Source organism: Lissotriton helveticus, chromosome 9 (genome assembly GCF_964261635.1).
Source record: "Lissotriton helveticus chromosome 9, aLisHel1.1, whole genome shotgun sequence".
In the NCBI taxonomy this organism is placed as follows: domain Eukaryota; kingdom Metazoa; phylum Chordata; class Amphibia; order Caudata; family Salamandridae; genus Lissotriton; species Lissotriton helveticus.
In genome coordinates, this window is record NC_136070.1 from 79698152 (window position 1) to 79716007 (window position 17856).

At 48.1% G+C, this 17856-nt stretch overlaps 1 protein-coding gene across 2 annotated transcripts in view; it reads left to right on the top strand.

Annotated features, from left to right (window-relative positions):
• Positions 1-2596: 2596 nt before the first annotated feature.
• Positions 2597-17856, top strand: part of FUT8 (fucosyltransferase 8) — a 733753-nt gene continuing 718493 nt past the window's right edge. For both annotated transcript variants that reach the window (XM_078659523.1, XM_078659526.1), the window contains exon 1: positions 2597-3015. The gene's annotated coding sequence lies outside the window, so the exon portion shown is untranslated. The remainder of the gene's footprint in view (positions 3016-17856) is intronic.

Here is a 17856-nt window from a genome sequence, read left to right on the forward strand (position 1 = left end):
CCTAGATGGAGCAGCAGTGCTGGTGCAGGCTTACAGCATCACTTAAGGCGCACGCTGGATGGAGCAGCAGTGCTTGTGCAGCATCACTGAAGGCGCACGCTGGATGGAGCAGCAGTGCTGGTGCAGGCATGCAGCATCACTTAAGGCGCACGCTGGATGGAGCAGCAGTGCTTGTGCAGCATCACTGTACGCACTCCCTGGACGGAGCAGCAGTGCTGGTGCAGCAGACAGTGCAGCATCACTGAAGGTGCACGCTGAATGGAGCAGCAGTGCTGGTGCAGGTGTGCAGCATCACTGAAGGCGCACGCTGGATAGAGCAGCAATGCTGGTGCAGGCGTGCAGCATCACTGAAGGCACGCGCTGGATGGAGCAGCAGTGCTGGTGCAACATCGCTGAAGGTGCACACTGAATGGAGCAGCAGACAGTGCAGGATCACTGAAGGTGCACGCTGGATCGAGCAGCAGACAGTGCAGGTTCACCAAAGGTGCACGCCGATTGGAGCAGTAGTGCTGGTGCAGCATCACTGAAGGCGCACGCTGGATGAAGCAGCAGACAGTGCAGGATCACCAAAGGTGCACGCCGGTTGGAGCAGCAGTGCTTGTACAGCATAACTGAAGGTACATGCTGGATGGGGCAGTAGTGCTGGTGCAGAGTCAGTGCAGGCGCATGCTGGATGGAGCAGCAGACAGTGCAGGATCACCAACGGTGCACGCCGGTTGGAGCAGTAGTGCTGGTGCAGCATCACTGAAGGCGCACGCTGGATGGAGCAGCAGACAGTACAGGATCACCAAAGGTGCACGCCCGTTGGAGCCGTATTGCTGGTGCAGCATCACTGAAGGCGCACGCTGGATGGAGCAGCAGACAGTACAGGATCACCAAAGGTGCACGCCCGTTGGAGCAGTAGTGCTGGTGCAGCATCACTGAAGGCGCACGCTGGATGGAGCAGCAGACAGTACAGGATCACCAAAGATGCACGCCGGTTGGAGCAGTAGTGCTGGTGCAGCCTCACTGAAGGGGCACGCTGGATGGAGCAGCAGACAGTGCAGGATCACCAAAGGTGCACGCCGGTTGGAGCAGCAGTGTTTGTACAGCATAACTGAAGGTACATGCTGGATGGGGCAGTAGTGCTGGTGCAGAGTCAGTGCAGGCGCATGCTGGATGGAGCAGCAGACAGTGCAGGATCACCAAAGGTGCACGCTGGTTGGAGCAGGAGTGCTGGTGCAGCATCACTGAACGCACACGCTGGATGGAGCAGCAGACAGTGCAGGGTCTCTGAAGGTGCACGAGGGATGGAGCAACAATGCTGGTGCAGCATCACTGAAGGCGCACGCTGGATAGAGCAGCAGTGCTGGTGCAGGCATGCAGCATCACTGAAGGCGCACCCTAGATGGAGCAGCAGTGCTGGTGCAGCATCGCTGAAGGCGCATGCTGGATGGAGCAGCAGACAGTACAGGATCACCAAAGGTGCACGCCCGTTGGAGCAGTAGTGCTGGTGCAGCTTCACTGAAGGCGCACGCTGGATGGAGCAGCAGTGCTTGTACAGCATAACTGAAGGTACACGCTGGATGGGGCAGTAGTGCTGGTGCAGAGTCAGTGCAGGCGCATGCTGGATGGAGCAGCAGACAGTGCAGGATCACCAAAGGTGCACGCTGGTTGGAGCAGGAGTGCTGGTGCAGCATCACTGAACGCACACGCTGGATGGAGCAGCAGACAGTGCAGGGTCTCTGAAGGTGCACGAGGGATGGAGCAACAATGCTGGTGCAGCATCACTGAAGGCGCACGCTGGATAGAGCAGCAGTGCTGGTGCAGGATCTCTGAACAATGCTGGTGCAGCATCACTGAAGGCGCACGCTGGATAGAGCAGCAGTGCTGGTGCAGGCATGCAGCATCACTGAAGGCGCACCCTAGATGGAGCAGCAGTGCTGGTGCAGCATCGCTGAAGGCGCATGCTGGATGGAGCAGCAGACAGTGCAGGATCACTGAAGGCGCACGCTGGATGGAGCAGCAGACAGTGCAGGCTCATTGAAGGTGCACGCCGGTTGGAGCAGCAGTGCTTGTGCAGCATCACTGAAGGAGCTCGCTGGACGGAGCAGCAGTGCTGGTGGAGCAGCCAGTGCAGCATCACTGAAGGCACATGTTGGATGGAGCAGCAGTGCTTGTGCAGCATCACTGAAGGAGCACGCTGGATGGGGCAGTAGCGCTGGTGCAGAGTCGGTGAAGGCGCACGCTGGATGGAGCAGCAGACAGTGCAGGCTCATTGAAGGTGCACGCCGGTTGGAGCAGCAGTGCTTGTGCAGCATCACTGAAGGAGCTCGCTGGACGGAGCAGCAGTGCTGGTGGAGCAGCCAGTGCAGCATCACTGAAGGCACATGTTGGATGGAGCAGCAGTGCTTGTGCAGCATCACTGAAGGAGCACGCTGGATGGGGCAGTAGCGCTGGTGCAGAGTCGGTGCAGGCGCATGCTGTATGGAGCAGCATTGCTGGTGCAGCAGACAGTGTAGCATCACTGAAGGCACATGTTGGATGGAGCAACACTGCTGGTGCAGCATCACCGAATGCGCACGCTGGATGGAGCAGCGGTGCCGATGCAGCATCACTGACGCCGCTCGCTGCTAGCAGCAGCCGCCGGCGCAGCAGCTCCTCGGCCGCCTTCTCCCACCCCCTCGCCCCCTCTCCCCCTCTCCCGAGCTCTGCCCGTCTCCCGCCAGCAGAAGGAGCCCTGCTCTGTGCTGGGGCCGGCGCATGCGCGCTGCGCCCTCCGGCTGGAGCTCTTCCTCCCCGGCTGCCGCCGCCGCCACCGCTGCTGCTGCTGCTGGCAGAGAGTGCACAGTGTGTGCGGGCGACAGCTCAGCCTCTCCCCGGCTGCGGGTGCCCGGCGCCCCCCTCCACGGCCTGCACCTCCACGGACTGCCTCGGCCCGGCCTGGACCCCCGCCCCGTCTGGATGCTTCAGGGGCGCTCGGCTCCCTCCAGGAGCGGAGGAGGAGGAGGAGGACCACGGCGGCGGCGGACCCCGGTAAAGCGCTGCTCCACCCGGGCTGGGCTTCCCACGGGGAGGGCTCCCCGGCCACGCACCCGAGGCCCCGCCGCTTCCTGTGCCACCCCCTGCTTCATGCACATACAATAAGAAATACCGTTACAGCTGCCCGGGGCCCAGGCGTGCCCCCCCTTATACCTTCACTTGTTGTGTTACTGGAGATGGGGGCTGGGGGCACCGGAGGGGGAAGGGATGCGCAGCCTGTAGGTAAGTGGTCCAGTGCCCCGGCGCCCATCATGTGCCACCCTGTATGCACCACTGTTTACACCCCGGTGCCAGCCAGAGCAGGGTCCATGTGCACTGTGACCTGCACCAGAGTCAAGGAAGGGGGCTATGCAAGCCCTGCCACATGCTTCTGTAACATGCTGTGCTCACCCGTGCTGCTGTGGAGCACGCATGTGGCTCGTGGTGCCCCCTGCACACCAGGGTGCACGCTGGATCTGTGGCAGCTCGCGTCATGCGCTGTCATGTGCTGTAGAAAGCAGCAAGCTCCTGTGAGAGGGTTCATCTATAGATAGCGGCGCCCTGTAGCATTGCATACATCGCTGCGGATGACTGTAGGAAGGAGTACGCGCAGTTTAGCCAGAGCTAAACTATTCTGTTCAGTGCATGTACCCTAGACTTCATGCAAGTGTCATGTCATTTGCTGCTGTGCTATAGCGCTGTACCCCGTCTTAGTCTGTGCTACACCTGTCTTCCTACACCACAGCTGAGCGTTTTACACCCGCCTGTTATTGAGTTGTATCCACTGTATGTAGTGTTCTGCTATCTATTTATTCATCTACATGAGTTAATTACGGTCCTGTGAGCTCGTGTTTACCATATCATACTAACATCTGTTCTACACTATGCCTCCCAGAGCTGTAAGTCCTCAGCAGTGAGCCACGCGCCAGTATTCATCTCTGACCATTACTGGATCCTTCCAGATGTTGTATCCTCCACTGTCTTGGACTCTGCCCCGTACCCTCGCCGGGGATGCACCTCCTCACGAGCCATTCCTGTTCATTGCTTACACATTCATTGTGTGATCCTGGTCACTGCTTACTTATTGCTGTACAGGTGCGCCGGGTAATGCGCTGTGATGCTGTGCTCTGTAAACCCCTGCAATCTTCAGTAGTACATACGCTTCTGTTACGCTGTCGTACACTGTATCACCCCTCCTGTCCCTGTGATCTGTTGCCCTGCTTTCTTCTCCAGCCTCTTAAACCCTCAAGTGTTGTGGTACATACCATGCAGTTGTGCAAGGCACTGCATACTGTATTGTCTGCCCTGTGAGCCGTCCAAGAGTGCTGTCGACTCCACTCTTCTGTACTGTGGCATTCAGTACTTTTACCATAATGCTTGGCTCTTCTATAGTTCTGTGTACTGCCTTGGCAGCTTAGTCACACCATTCTGTTTTGTTATTTCATCTTATTGCATCATCGTCTTCCCTACTCTGTCCCCTCACAGTCCGTGTTCCCCTATTCCAGCCTTTATTCCCCGTGGTGTATTTGTAATGCACGGATCCGCGCGGGCTCTCCGATCCTTTCCAAGGGGCTAATATTACGAGCTTTATTTCTCGGAAGTGGGGCGACTGCCCACCATGCTGCTGGAGCCCAGGTGCAGAGGCTTCATTTTCTGCAGGGTGCCGCACAGATTTGTGTTGTGTTGTCTGAGTAACTGAAGTGTTGGTTGTTGGAGACACGTGCGGCTAAGGGTAGAAGGTCGACCCTGTTGAATTTCACAGACTTAGTGTTGACAGACCTAGGCAGTAGAATCGAGGTGTGAAAAGGGCAAGAACGTGTATGGCACACTTAACACAATGATGTCCTGTGAATTCAGTTTTAGAATTAAGGGCATTTATAGTAAGGCGTAGGTTACTGCACGCAGGGCAGTGGCCCAGCCCATGTGAGCCAGGGAACCACCATGGAGTGCAATGAAGGATGTGTCAAGTACACACCCTCCCCTAATGGTTGACTTTTTGGGCTGCAAATCATTGATCAGGGATGTCTCAATGTACAATATTTAGTGACCGCAACAGTGCTTCATCAGCAACACTGCAACTCACAGACCACAGACCGGTGAATGCAAACCTTGTGGCGACCCAGTTCACGGTTAGCCGCTTTCCATGTCACGGTTAGCCACTTTCCATTCGATTGCTGGTGATGTATGGAATTCAGCAGCTGAGCTTGCTACAATGTAACCACCCACTTTGGCTAGCTTACCATGGGTGGGACTGGAGTAGTGTGCGTGGACCCAGACCAGTGGAGTTTCGAGTGTGATTGGACAATGTTGCGGCGCTCACTGTATCCCGCCCTTCTCTGGGGCTCTTGTTAAGGATGTCTTTGAATGGACTTCCTCAGATCTAGTTTTATAGTTAACCGAGAAGATGGTCAGGTAGATGTGAGTTCTTCGTCTATGGGATCATTGAGAAAGCTACTTGGTCCAACCCTGCTCCAAGTTCATCGGTGACTGCTGTGTGTGGAGACAGAGGTTTCGCAGCCCCGTAACCCTCCTCCTCTCCGCCTGCTTATTACAGTAAGCGATTCTTAAGGGCGTAATTTGTATGGATGGAAGTCTCAGCAAAGGTTCTCAACGACACATTAATTATTTGTACGATCTAATTTGAGTCCCATAACACAGGGACGCCCCCTTTTCAAAGTGTCAGGAGCGTATGATGTATAAGGATAATAGCGGCAATAGGTCAGACCATGACCGTCTTTTTAAGCAGCGGGGATGTTTGTCGCGCAAACTCATCCTGATCAGACAATATTTGGGTACCAGAGTGCTTCTATTGACGTTCTTCAGTACATTTTCCTTTTGATTCTGTTTTACTCTGTCTCAAGGTGCTTAAAATCAAATATAATTGCTTACTGTGTATGAAGGCAACTGCATGTTTCTGTGTGTATGAGCACGGAGGGCAGACATAAATCGCCTTGGCTAATCAAAGCACCATTGTCCGCTCCACTTAGTGCATGGTTTTGCAATTAGGAGCTGATTGAAACAGTTGTTTAGTTATTTTTCACAGCATTAAGCTGTCGCTGTTTGTAAGTGCATGGGGCACTTTTCCACTGAAGGGTTTTCAAGCAGCCCTTTACCTCTGTCTGAATTGTTTTATTGTGTAGTGATTTGTTGGTGGCCTAAATGTTGACTTGGTAGTTGTGCCTACTGTCTTAGTTAGCCACTGGAGTATTGAACAACCACTGATCTCTCACTGGCTGAAAGGACTCTTGTGTGACAAGCATCAGTTCCCAAAGTTTTCAAGTACTGCAACGCACATGCGCAGTTTTGGATTTTCAAACCTAGTGGTGTTTGATGGCCTTGAAATACCATGTGATGCATTTAGAGCCTTCTTGTTCTTTCATCACTTTTGGCCTCTTGACCACATCCTCCACATGGTTCTCTAATGTCCTGCGTTTGAACTTCAGGCCTATTGACCCTCCATTTGGGGATTTTTTTTATTTGACTTTAAAAAGTAAAGGTAGCTTCCTATATGGAGCATCTGCCCTTCGGTCCAGAAATCATGGATTCATTATTTATATTGTCATTGAGTTTTTTCATATTGAAAGTGATAAAGCGGTAGTCAATGACTGCCTGTTACCAGGCGTTTAACCTTTATAGCTCAGAGCTTCGAATCCTCATTTAATGGTGATACAAAGATGATGACGAGAGTTGTACTTCTGTCCACAAAATAAAAAAATCCCAACTAGTTGATATTGGCTCAGCATTTTGAAGCAATCACATTTTCTGGAAGTATTTTCGAGTTCAAAACGCTATTTGTTCTTCTTCAAATGTCTAAAACAAGATAAGTATTTATCATTTATGAGGAAAATTGGGAGACACATTGAATTCTGTCCTGATCATGCTTTTGTATTTTTTTTAAAAAGTTTAACGTAAAGGAATTCTTTGGGCATCTATCTTCATAAAATTGATCCTGTTTGATTAATCTTAAAGGAGGTGCCCAAAAGAATGTTGATGGACCAGGCGCAGCCCTTTTTTTAAAAACTTTATGCTGACGATGGGTTTTTACATGCATAAGAACACAGACTGCTGCTCCAGGCGCTTTCCAAACTCTGATTGGTCAGGAGAGAGATTTCTCAATCTAATGTCCAAGAATCGAAAATCATGCCAAATCCTTAATTTATCTGTACTCATGCGTGGTCATGAACCGAGATGAAGATGAAACAGGCGATTCATTTTTAGTATCTGAGCATTAACACGCTCCACTCCCAAAGATTGGTAGCAGCACCTTAACATGCTCACCAGTAGGGAGATTCCAAAATGTGGGATGGGCTGGATGCAAGCTGACATTGGTAGGGAAGGCTTGTGTGACCTGGTGTTGAGGATTTGGGAGGCACTAAAACCAATCGAGCAGAAGTGTGTGAATACACAACGGCTGAGGTTGCTGGCTGAACTTCACGATGGAGGCAGGTCGCGGGACGCGTGTCGCTTGCTGTGTACAGCAAAAAAGACGACATTAAATTACTGTATTGTATGGAGTCTTTAAGATGCAGAATCTCTTGCTCTGCTTGGGCACTGTCTGGCTGGAGAGAAAAAGATGTACTGAATCTGTCACCGTGGTTACGCTGCCTCAGAGAAGAAGGCATGTATGAGAGAGGACTTAACGTTCTTTTCCATGACCTTTTTTTGTATTTTGGTAATTCTGTGTTCTAAAGGTGATGCTGCTCTCTATTGGTTGGAGGGTTCTGAGAATTGTGAAGTCCATCCTTTACACCGTGTACTACTTCTTGGCAGGGACTAGGTTTTCCAGTGTTACTTTGTTTATATATCTGACTCTATCAGCTTTTTCTCTGGAATTACATTTAATGTATCTCAAATGTGGTACTTATGATGCATCATTCAGGAAGTCCTGCCTTGAAACATGGTCACCTATGTAAACCTCGGCAAACATTGGCCTCAAACAATAAAGTCAACTTGGCTGCAGGGTATGAGGTGTGTTATAGGGAAATCATGTGCAAACATATCTTTGGGATTCGAATTTGTCTTAGTTACTAGGCCATTAAACTTCTAGTTACATTTCTTGAACACTGGCTGTCTGAATTCAAACAGTTATGAGCATTGCATTATATCCTGACGTGTCTTTCTATATTGTTTTTTTTTAAAGATTTGTGCATGCCTGTTTTTAGTGAAAGCCATGTATTATGATTGGCTGAGGAGATGTGTCAAGCACACCACCCATTTTCGGGTGAGCTCATCTGTGCTAAAGACCGTGCTGATTGAAGCCGCTTCTTGGTTGAACATATTAGAAGTGGTTTTCTTTTTGTTTTATTTTGTTATTATTAATGCTGGTGTTCACCCTCTTTCAAAATATACTTGTGCTGTGCTTGCAAAAACTCCTGTAAAGAAACAAACACAAAAACATAAAACAGACTTAAAGCTCATCTATTACTTCTCATTGGTTGTCTTCCACGTCACTCTTGTAGCTGTGCTTCTCATTGGTCATCGCCTCCTCCTTGCCTCCAGCTTCCTCCTGGGGCTTTGTGTTTGTCCCTGCAGTGGAGCATGGACCAAGTGCAGCTTCCTGTCTACAGACAGTGCCCTTCCACTGGCTGCCTGCTCCTTCAGGAACTTTATTTAAATCTTTTTACAGGCAGTCTCCTAGAGTGCACGTATCTGCAGTCCCGCTGCCTCAGCCCTGCTCTCCTCCCGCTGTTACTGCTCACTCCCTTGTGTTGCTTTCTCTCGCCCTTCTCATGCTGTCCTTGTTTCTTTCCCATGTCCTCCTTCTGCTGCCATTGCTTGTTCCACATCTCGCTCTCACTTTCTGTTTCCCACCCCACCCTCCTACTGCTATCTGCTGTTTGTTTTCCACCCTCTTCCCACTGTCTGTTTGTTCCCAGCCTCTGCCCTACTCCCGCTGTCCTTTGTTTGTTACCCACTCATCTGCCCTCCTCCCGCTGTCTGTTTGTTTAGCCACCCCACACTCCTCATGCTGTCAGTTTGCTCCCCACTCTGCTGTGCCACATACCTAAAAAAATATATTTTTAAAACCACTGACAAAGCAGTAGATCTCCAATTGGCAACACCTATTGGCTTTATCAATGCTTGTTAGATCTGGGGTTAGCCAAACCTTTTGATTTTACTAAAAATATATAGTTGTATGTATGTATGTATGTATGTATGCATGTATGTACGTACATGACAGCATTCTACTCTTTCACAAGAGAAGATCCACACACAAAGTAGTTCTATTAGGTGCAATGTTTCCTTTTTTAGACAAAACAAATATTGTGGCTTTTAGCCAATGTTTTTTTTATATGTGCTAAGGCCCAGCAGCTCTCCCAACAAAGTTTTACCAAAAACAAGACAAAAAAAACCATGCATTGACATAACCAAAAGGCAGGCAGCCAACTTCTGACCTATTGGCTGTCAATTTTTGTAATTGGAAAGGGATTGTGGCGTGGAAGATTGTAAATATAATTTTCACTGGGCCCACAATTTTCGTCAAATGTGAAAGGTAGGATTGTAACTTTGATCTCCTTGTGCCATAAGTGCCATATTCGTCAGTAAACTATGATGAATACTATAGCTAACTATGTTTATCAGATAGAAAGGGTGTCCCTCCCAACAGAGTTAATGGACATGTGGCTGGTGTGACCAGGTTTCATGAGTGAAGTAATTGTCAGGAGACAGTGTGTCTGCATTTGGCTGTTGTTCCCTTAGGTGGCAGCTCTGCAGCTGAATGAGTTAACACAGTACCTGTCACTGACTGTGCACAGAGTTGGTGTGTGGTAGGTCAGGTGGGTGAATGTGACCGTGTGAAATCTGCTTGGGTGTGAATGCTCGTCGTCTGAAGAGCGCCAAAGCCTACCAGGAGGTCTATTGGTGTGCGCCCTGTGGGGAAGGCCCTCGCTTTGCGGGGCAGTCCCACAGGTTGTGACACGATAGCAGGGTAGTCAAAGAGTTAGGTGGAGGCGCTAGGCCCAGCAGTAGCCAGTGGCGGGTGCTTCACTGGTAATGCTGTTCCAAGCCGCTCCAGAGGAAGCAGTGAGTGATCCTAGACGAGTTGGAGATCGTTTTGAATCTAGGAGGAGGACGGTAAGGAGACCAGCATCCTGGCTCACCACAAAGGGCCACCGACACTCTAGCTGAGTCTAGGCCACTCTACCTAAGCGCTGTGTGGGTGCTTCCCCCTGTCTTGGTGGCCAACCGTGCAATGTGTGGAGATAGGATTGTGACCAAGCAATCTCTCTAATACAGGTTTCCTGGGGTAGGGTTCACCCTTTCACTCTAGACCTTCAACTCTTACTACCCCAAGTGATCTTTTGTGTCCCTGGCCTGTGATGCGCTCCATTTTAGGAAAACCACACAAACCAATAAGTTGGGAATGCATTCTAAGTCAAAACATTGAGAACCTAGGTGCTACCCTAGTCCTGCTATGTAATGTTCGGCACATTGAGATGTGTTGTCTATGAGCATTTGGGGCCGGGGAGGTCTTGTGGGCAGCATGGTACATGCACCTGTTCTTAGGATTGGAGGCCATTTTAGGTTTTGCATCAAAGATTGTGCCTGCTTTGGCCCTTCCTTAGGGGAACTGGAAACAACACTCTGAGTTATGGCTTTCATACCACTGGTGCAACCGAGGGGTACTAAGGGGCTACACATCAGTATTTGTTGATATAATTATTATATATATTGTGGAGAAGTGTGGCTCAGGGGTTAGAGGCGGCAGACCCGGAAGCTGAGATCGGTCCTGGACCAGGGTTCAATTCCCCGCCTCGGCGGGTCTTGGGCTAAAAATTCCACGGACTCGATAATTCTCGCCCCGGTGCCTCCTCGACTCACGGGTTCACACTCTGCGACTCTGGGCAATAGCTTGCTTAATCTCCACAACGGCCCCTCGCGGCGGGATGCCTGACTTTCACCTTGTGGATACCCTGCTATCTCACAGGGGAATATCAGGAAGGGTTCCCTAAGCAAGCGCCGGGAAACCCACTGCGGGTAGCTGTGCGCAAGCTCAACTACATTTACATTTACACATTTACATGTGAGGGTTACCGAACCTGACATAATCGTAAATATCACAAGTGCATCATCGAGGGCAAAATCAGATACACAACACCTTCCCTTTCTACGCACACATATTTATATCACAATCCCCAATTCCTGGGTGCTTTAATGGTGATAAATTCCCATCATGGTGTTTCGTTCCTTCCGACCACTTCGGCTATGGATTCTGTAAAGACCAGGGGTTGAGGCAGCTCTCCCTCCACACCCAAACTTCTCCAAGTCATAATAAAAAATATTACAGAGATATGTTGTGTCCTGTGGCTATCACTTGTGTGTGGGGTATCTGTGTTAGTGTACCCACCTCTACAGAAAAAAATGTATAAAGAGCCACACACATTCTGATCACAAACAGATTCTTTTGCATGTACCCCCTCATTGGATATCTTGTCACCCCAAAACGTGCTCCTGAGGCCCATGCATAGTGAAAACAAGCAGACACGGTCCTGGAGACATGTGAAGAAACTCAGATAGAATTGTTGAAACATTCCCTTGGTGGAGGTTTTCAAAGGAAGCGTGAGCGCAACCTCTTTAAAGGGCAGGATGATGTTTCTGGGCTTCGCCAAAAAGAATATAATCATATCCTCATTGATCTATTCACACTCTTATATAAATTGGAACAGTGTATTTCTTGTAATGATCATTTTCTCCCAAATCCATACTTGGCATCCCTACTGAAGCATAGCCTTTAATAACTGGTGATTGGTGATTAACCGCATTGATTCGCATGCGGGCCTTCGACCCCGATGGGACCGCCTCTCGACTAACTCTGAAGCCCTGTTATTAAGAAGTTATATGTGAGGGACTTGTGATGACGCGGTGGTCATTTGAGCACGGTCTGCTGGAGGTGTTTCTTGTCAAGCAATTTACATAGACAATACAGACGTAAAAACAAAAGATAATGATCATTTACAGGTTACAGCTACAACGCTCAATTGACAATAAAATGGTAGCCAAGGTTTTATGTTCAGATATTGAGTGTGATTCTAAAGCTTCACATTTGCATATCTCAAGTGATTCAGAAAGTGTCAGGCCTCTGGCTTTAGGATATTGACTTTCAACCCCCCAGATCAAACACCTGAAATTCTTGCGGCCAGAATGAGCAACAGTGGATTCCACATCTCTGATTAAGAATAAGGGGAGCATGGTAAAACCACTTGTGGAACTGAGTGTCTATCCAGTTCCTCAATTCTTTCGGGTGTCTGTATCCAATTCCTGAATTCTTTCCAGTGTCTGTATCCAATTCCTGAATTCTTTCCAGTGTCTGTATCCAATTCCTGAATTCTTTCTGGTGTCTGTATCCAAATCCTTAATTCTTTCCAGTGTCTGTATCCAATTCCTCATTTTTTTTTCCCAGTGTCGGTATCCAATTCCTGATTTTTTTCCCCCCGGTGTCTGTATTAAATTCCAATTTTTTTTCCCTCTGGTGTCTGTATCCAATTCCTGTATTCTTTCAGAGTGTCTGTATAAAATTCCTGAATTCTTTCCAAGTGTCTGTATCCAATTTCTGAATCCTTTCTGAGTGTCTGTATCCAATTCCAGAATTGTATCCGGTGTCTGTATTCAATTCCTGAATTCTTTCTGAGTGTCTATATACAATTCCGGAATGGGACCTGAATGTTATTTATTACCTTAGTACACTCCATTAAAGATCAATTGAAAGGTGAGCCGAGGAAGATATGCATGCTTTTGTGATTCTTCTACTCAAATGAGAGAACCCAGTGTATTCAGCACCTATAATATAAATGTGTATCGAAAGCCTGCTTGAAACCGAGGCTCCTTGCACACAATATTTCAAGATCTCGAAAGCCAAAGGAATGTGTCGTTCAGGTGCAACCACTGTACATCAAGTTGCCATAGAATTAGAACCTTGGGGAGAGTGGAAATAAGCAGAACATAATTAACTTTTCCTGCTGTGGCTTATCTGAGGCTATGCTGGAGGGGAATCCATCACTCAATAGGACACCTCTCCACTTAACATCGTTTGTTTCCCAACATCAGGGCTTTTCTACTAATTCGAAAATCGGATGGCATGTTGGCCTGTGTTATCTGTTTCTGGGAGTTTTAACCTTCTGAAATGAAATGAAAGTTGTAGTGCAGGTAACTCGAACAGGTGCTTTCTGGAGAACTTATTGGTTGTTCTAAATTCATCGTATTAGAGATGTTTTTTAATTGGTGTTTTTTAGTTTTATCTGATAATTGTCCTGCTATTTATCATCTGTAAAGTTAATGTGGAAAAATCCAGCACATTTAGCTAAAATTGTCTAATGTCTGATACCTGAGGAGTGGGGATGTGGGCAGGACTTATGTGCCATATTAATACCCCCACCACGCCCCTCAAACATGGCACTCTGAAGGATGTTTTACTGAAAGCTTTTAATTCCAAACAGACAAATGCTGAGGAATGGCGTGCCACTTTTCAACATACAAACGTCATATGTCTTGGTTGGTCCCTGGGCTTTAAGTGGGCCGGGTCTCACTGGTGCTGAGCAGCGGCAGTTTTTTAAAGGGGGCCTCGAAACGGGTCTCTATCGGGCTCTGTTTTTGCCCTGGCACAGGGGGTCCGTTTTTCCCGGACTGCAGTGACAGCAGGCACAAGGATGTGCGCTGCTCACACTGCTCACTTCTCACTAGTGGAGAAGTTACGGCATGAAGTCATGCAAGGTAAGCCTTGTAGGGGAAGGGAAATCCTTTAAAGAGAGCCATTTTCACTCTGGATTTTCCTTCTCTTTTTGAAACTCCGGAGCAGCAACATTGTGGTGGTGTCAACAGGGCTTTAACTCGAAGCATTTTCAATATTAAATACAACAAGCCAGCGTTGCTGCTTATTTATCGTTTGAAAATAACAACCATTGACAAAGCTGATAGTCCTGGCTGGTTGTAGGTATGATGTTACTAGTTGTATCATATATCTGGATGCAATGACAGAAACAGCAAAATACAAGTTGGGAGGCCCACTATGCTAAGCACACATTTTTAGCTTGTATTTTTAAGCCACACCCTTAATTACATTTACCACGCCCCTTTGAAAGACCCCCCTAGTTTTTTCATCCGACTTAAAGCACTGGTTGGCCCTTCCACACATCCGGTCACATCTGCAGATGTTTCTCGTTGGCCGCCACACATACATTTCACTGTGTTCAAGTAGGCCACACTGCCAGCTAGTGAGGGAGTTGTTGTTGAAGCCGCTTCTACAAGTGGTTAAAAAAACCGAATATAATTAATCAAAGATTTCTGTTTCTGTTCGCCATGACCTTTGCTGTACATTGTAAACAATAGAACGTCCTTTACCTCATGACCTGTACAAAGAAACTGCTGTTTCTGAATGTGTGTTCTGGCACCGTATCAGACATGCTAGGTGTCAAGCAGGATGTTTGCAAGGTAGTGTGCAAATAAAAAACCGTGCCCTGGAGTCTCAGGTGTTCATGATTGCAGTGACAGCACTTTCCATGCTTACGGTGGATCCAGGAATCCTGGTTTCCACGACCGTTGGCAATGTGTGATCTCCAGCAAGTCCCTCTGCAAAAACCGGGAGGTCTTACAAATTGGTTAGGACCCCCATGATGCATCATACAAATACACCTACATGTTCACGAGCCCCACGTGCTGCACGTCGAAGCAGTGGGAAACCAGGCTTGCCCTGCTTGCGTCATGTTCCAGCAGGCCTGGGCCACGTCTCACCTTTCATCCAGGTATATTCGTCACTGTAGGAATTCACACCTGAATCCCCTCCCTGACCTCGGCCATGGACAGGTAACATCAGTAAACAGTGAAGCAATGTCAGCAGTCATAAATTCTGAGAGAATGCCAGTCCCAGTTCAACTCAGTTAAGGAAGTTATGTTTTACAAGACTGAAGTCGGGTCACTGTCAGGTGATTGTGTCCCCCCCCCCCGAGGATATTACATCAGAGAAGGACCTCTTTGTTGGCGAGAATGAAGCAATAGTCCAAACTCAGAGAATTCAGGATGGCAGAACATTTGAGAATGAGAGAGAGAGAGAGATAGATAGAGAGAGAGAGAGAGAAAGAGAGAGAGAGAGAAGAATGCACAAGTCAAACAAACTTCCTGTTGGACTTGATTTGAACTTTTTTTTAATGTGATCTAAAAATTCACATATGAAGTAGTGTTCACAATAAGAATAGTGTTCTTCTTTGACCAGGTCAAATCATTGTATTGATTGCTGACCAGTTGAATAAAAAAAAAACTTAACTCCACCCCGAACATGAGATTTGAGATGCCCCTATCTCTCAATAGCCTATTACCAATTTACATTTCACAGGGGAACACATGGAAAACTCAACACAATGGTGTTCTGCAAATACAGTGCAGAAAACGGAGTAATTCATTGCAGTAGACCTGTTCAGATTATACGGAATATGGGCTCTGAATAAAAGCCCTGATGAAGCCTTGGTGAATTTACTGGACGAAACGGGTGTTGGCTAGGAATGTTTGGAGAAGAAACAATGTATGAGAATAAAGGAAGATTTCGATTAAAGATATTTCATGTTCTTCGGTGCGCATTCCAGGATAACAAACTAAAATTTCGGGGTCGCCTGGTTTTGGGGGGCATCGGTGTGGCTGTTCTCCCCTTGAGTCCGTGCCACTTGGGGCTAACGGTAAGACTTGTACTATTTTGGTGGAGTTTCCGCTAACGTTCTCGCTGCCACCCATTCCAGGTCTACATTTCAAGGACCCGGAAGCAGTAATCGTACACCTACCACACAAGTATACATGCACGATGTCAGAAAAACGACATGAAAGGGACAAGATAGGTTGAAGTGTAACAACTAACTGAAGCTGAGAAATGGATGACATTACACTCAGAAGAACAAACCCAATAGCAGCGCCCTCCTCCACTCTTACCCATGCACTTACTGTGCACTCAAGCCCATAGCGGAGTCTAGCTGGCCGCATCCCAGTATAGTCCAGTGGTCCACTCCAGCTCTGTTGGCCTCTATCCCGCTTGGCTACCGTCCATACAATAACAAGCCCAACCAGATACTCTTTCGTGCGACCACCGACACCGGCCACATGAGATTCTAGAGCCACGATGGGTGCCAGATCCAGGAGGCATTCCGGGACCCCACAAATGGTTAGAATGTACAGGACGCATTAACATGATCGAACACACACCTGTAGGATCACATCACTCACGTTCATTCCAACCTTAAACAAAAACATTGTATTCTAAGTGGGGACCTACGAGCAGGCTGGGCCACTTCCCTTGTGTAGTCATGGCCTCAGCCTGAAATTAGACCAGGGGGAGCCCTTCTGGCTGTTTCTGAGACTAAATAAGGGCTCCTCTAACACTGGGAGGAATCCTTCCTCCCTCTCCTTCCTTCCCTCCCTCGCCTTTCTTCTCTCCTTCCTTCTCTCCCTCTCCTTTCTTCCTTTCCCCTCCCCTTCCTTCATTCCTTTTTTCTTTCTCTCCTTCCTTTTTTCTTTCCTTTTTACCTTCCTCCACTCTCCTTCCTTTTTACCTTGCTTCCTTTCTTCCATCTCCTTTCTTCCTTCGATCTCCTTTCCTCCTTCCCTCTCCTCCTTTTCCTTCCTTCCTTCCATCTCCTTTCTTCCTTCCTTCCTTCCATCTCCTTTCTTCCTTCCTTCCCTTTGCTTCCTTGTATCCGTCCTTCCCTCTTTTCTTTCTTCCTTCCCTTGTTCCATCCCTTCCTTCCCTTGTTCCTCCCCTCTCCTCCCTTCCCTCGTTCCTTCCCTCTCCTCTTTCTTTCTTCCTTCCTTTCTTATTTCCTTCCCTCTCCTTCCTTCCTTCTTTCCTTACTTCTACTTCCTTCAGTCTCTTTCCTTGCTTTCCTCTCCTCCCTCTTCTTCCTTGCTTCCCTGATTAGGTCTGACACTTTCTTCGCTAGTAATTTTACCAAGGTGACTTTGCCACTTCCTTAATGAGGCTGCGTTTATAAAATACTTCAATGTTTTATTAATTTTTATTTTGCATATTTGTTACAGCACGGAGCCTTTTCCAAGCAGCAGATTAATACCATGTGGAGAGAGAGAGTTTTCCTTTTAGTGCATTGGTGGTAATGCATTGTAAAGTAATAAGGGAGGCTTGGTAGGGAAGACTGGACAAAAGACCCCAATCTACCTTTGTTAGAGCAAACAAGTGCCCCTGGTAATGCATGTCACTGTAGTGTACCTTGGTGAACCCGTGGCTCGCTGATTCCTTCGGGATGGTATAATGGTAGATGTTCACTTTCTTTCCTCCCTTCCACCAATGGTCCAACGCCAGAGCTTGTGTCTGAGGGACGCATTCATGGGGGTACCACTGACTGCACCGGCTGACCATCTGCATACATAACCTGGAAGGCACTGCTGGTGGATGACCGCAGCCTAAGCGAGTACCCAGTAGGATGGGCAAGAACTGAGGCTGTAGATGGCTCAGCACTAAGCCAGGCTCCTTGTTCCTGATGTTCCGTAACCCGCCCCACTTGTAAATGACAACTTAACTAACCCTTACACATAGTTACTCCTTTATATTTCACATATCTAAAATGTGAGGCAAAACTAAGTGTCTTGGCCAGAATCACAAGATTTTGGTCATGTGCAAAGCAGATTTAAATACCTAGGTCTCTGGGTATCAAGGCCAGCAATATTGACATATCTTCGTTATCCCCTAAATCTCTGGACCGCATCTCCTCTATTTCCTACATCAATAGACCACTTCTCTTCTACCTCCTGCATCTCAGGACCACACCTCCTATATTCCCTGCTTCTCTGGACCCACCCCCATATCATCTGCATCCCTGGACCACATCTCCTATATCTCCTACATCTCTAGACCACATATCCTATATAAAC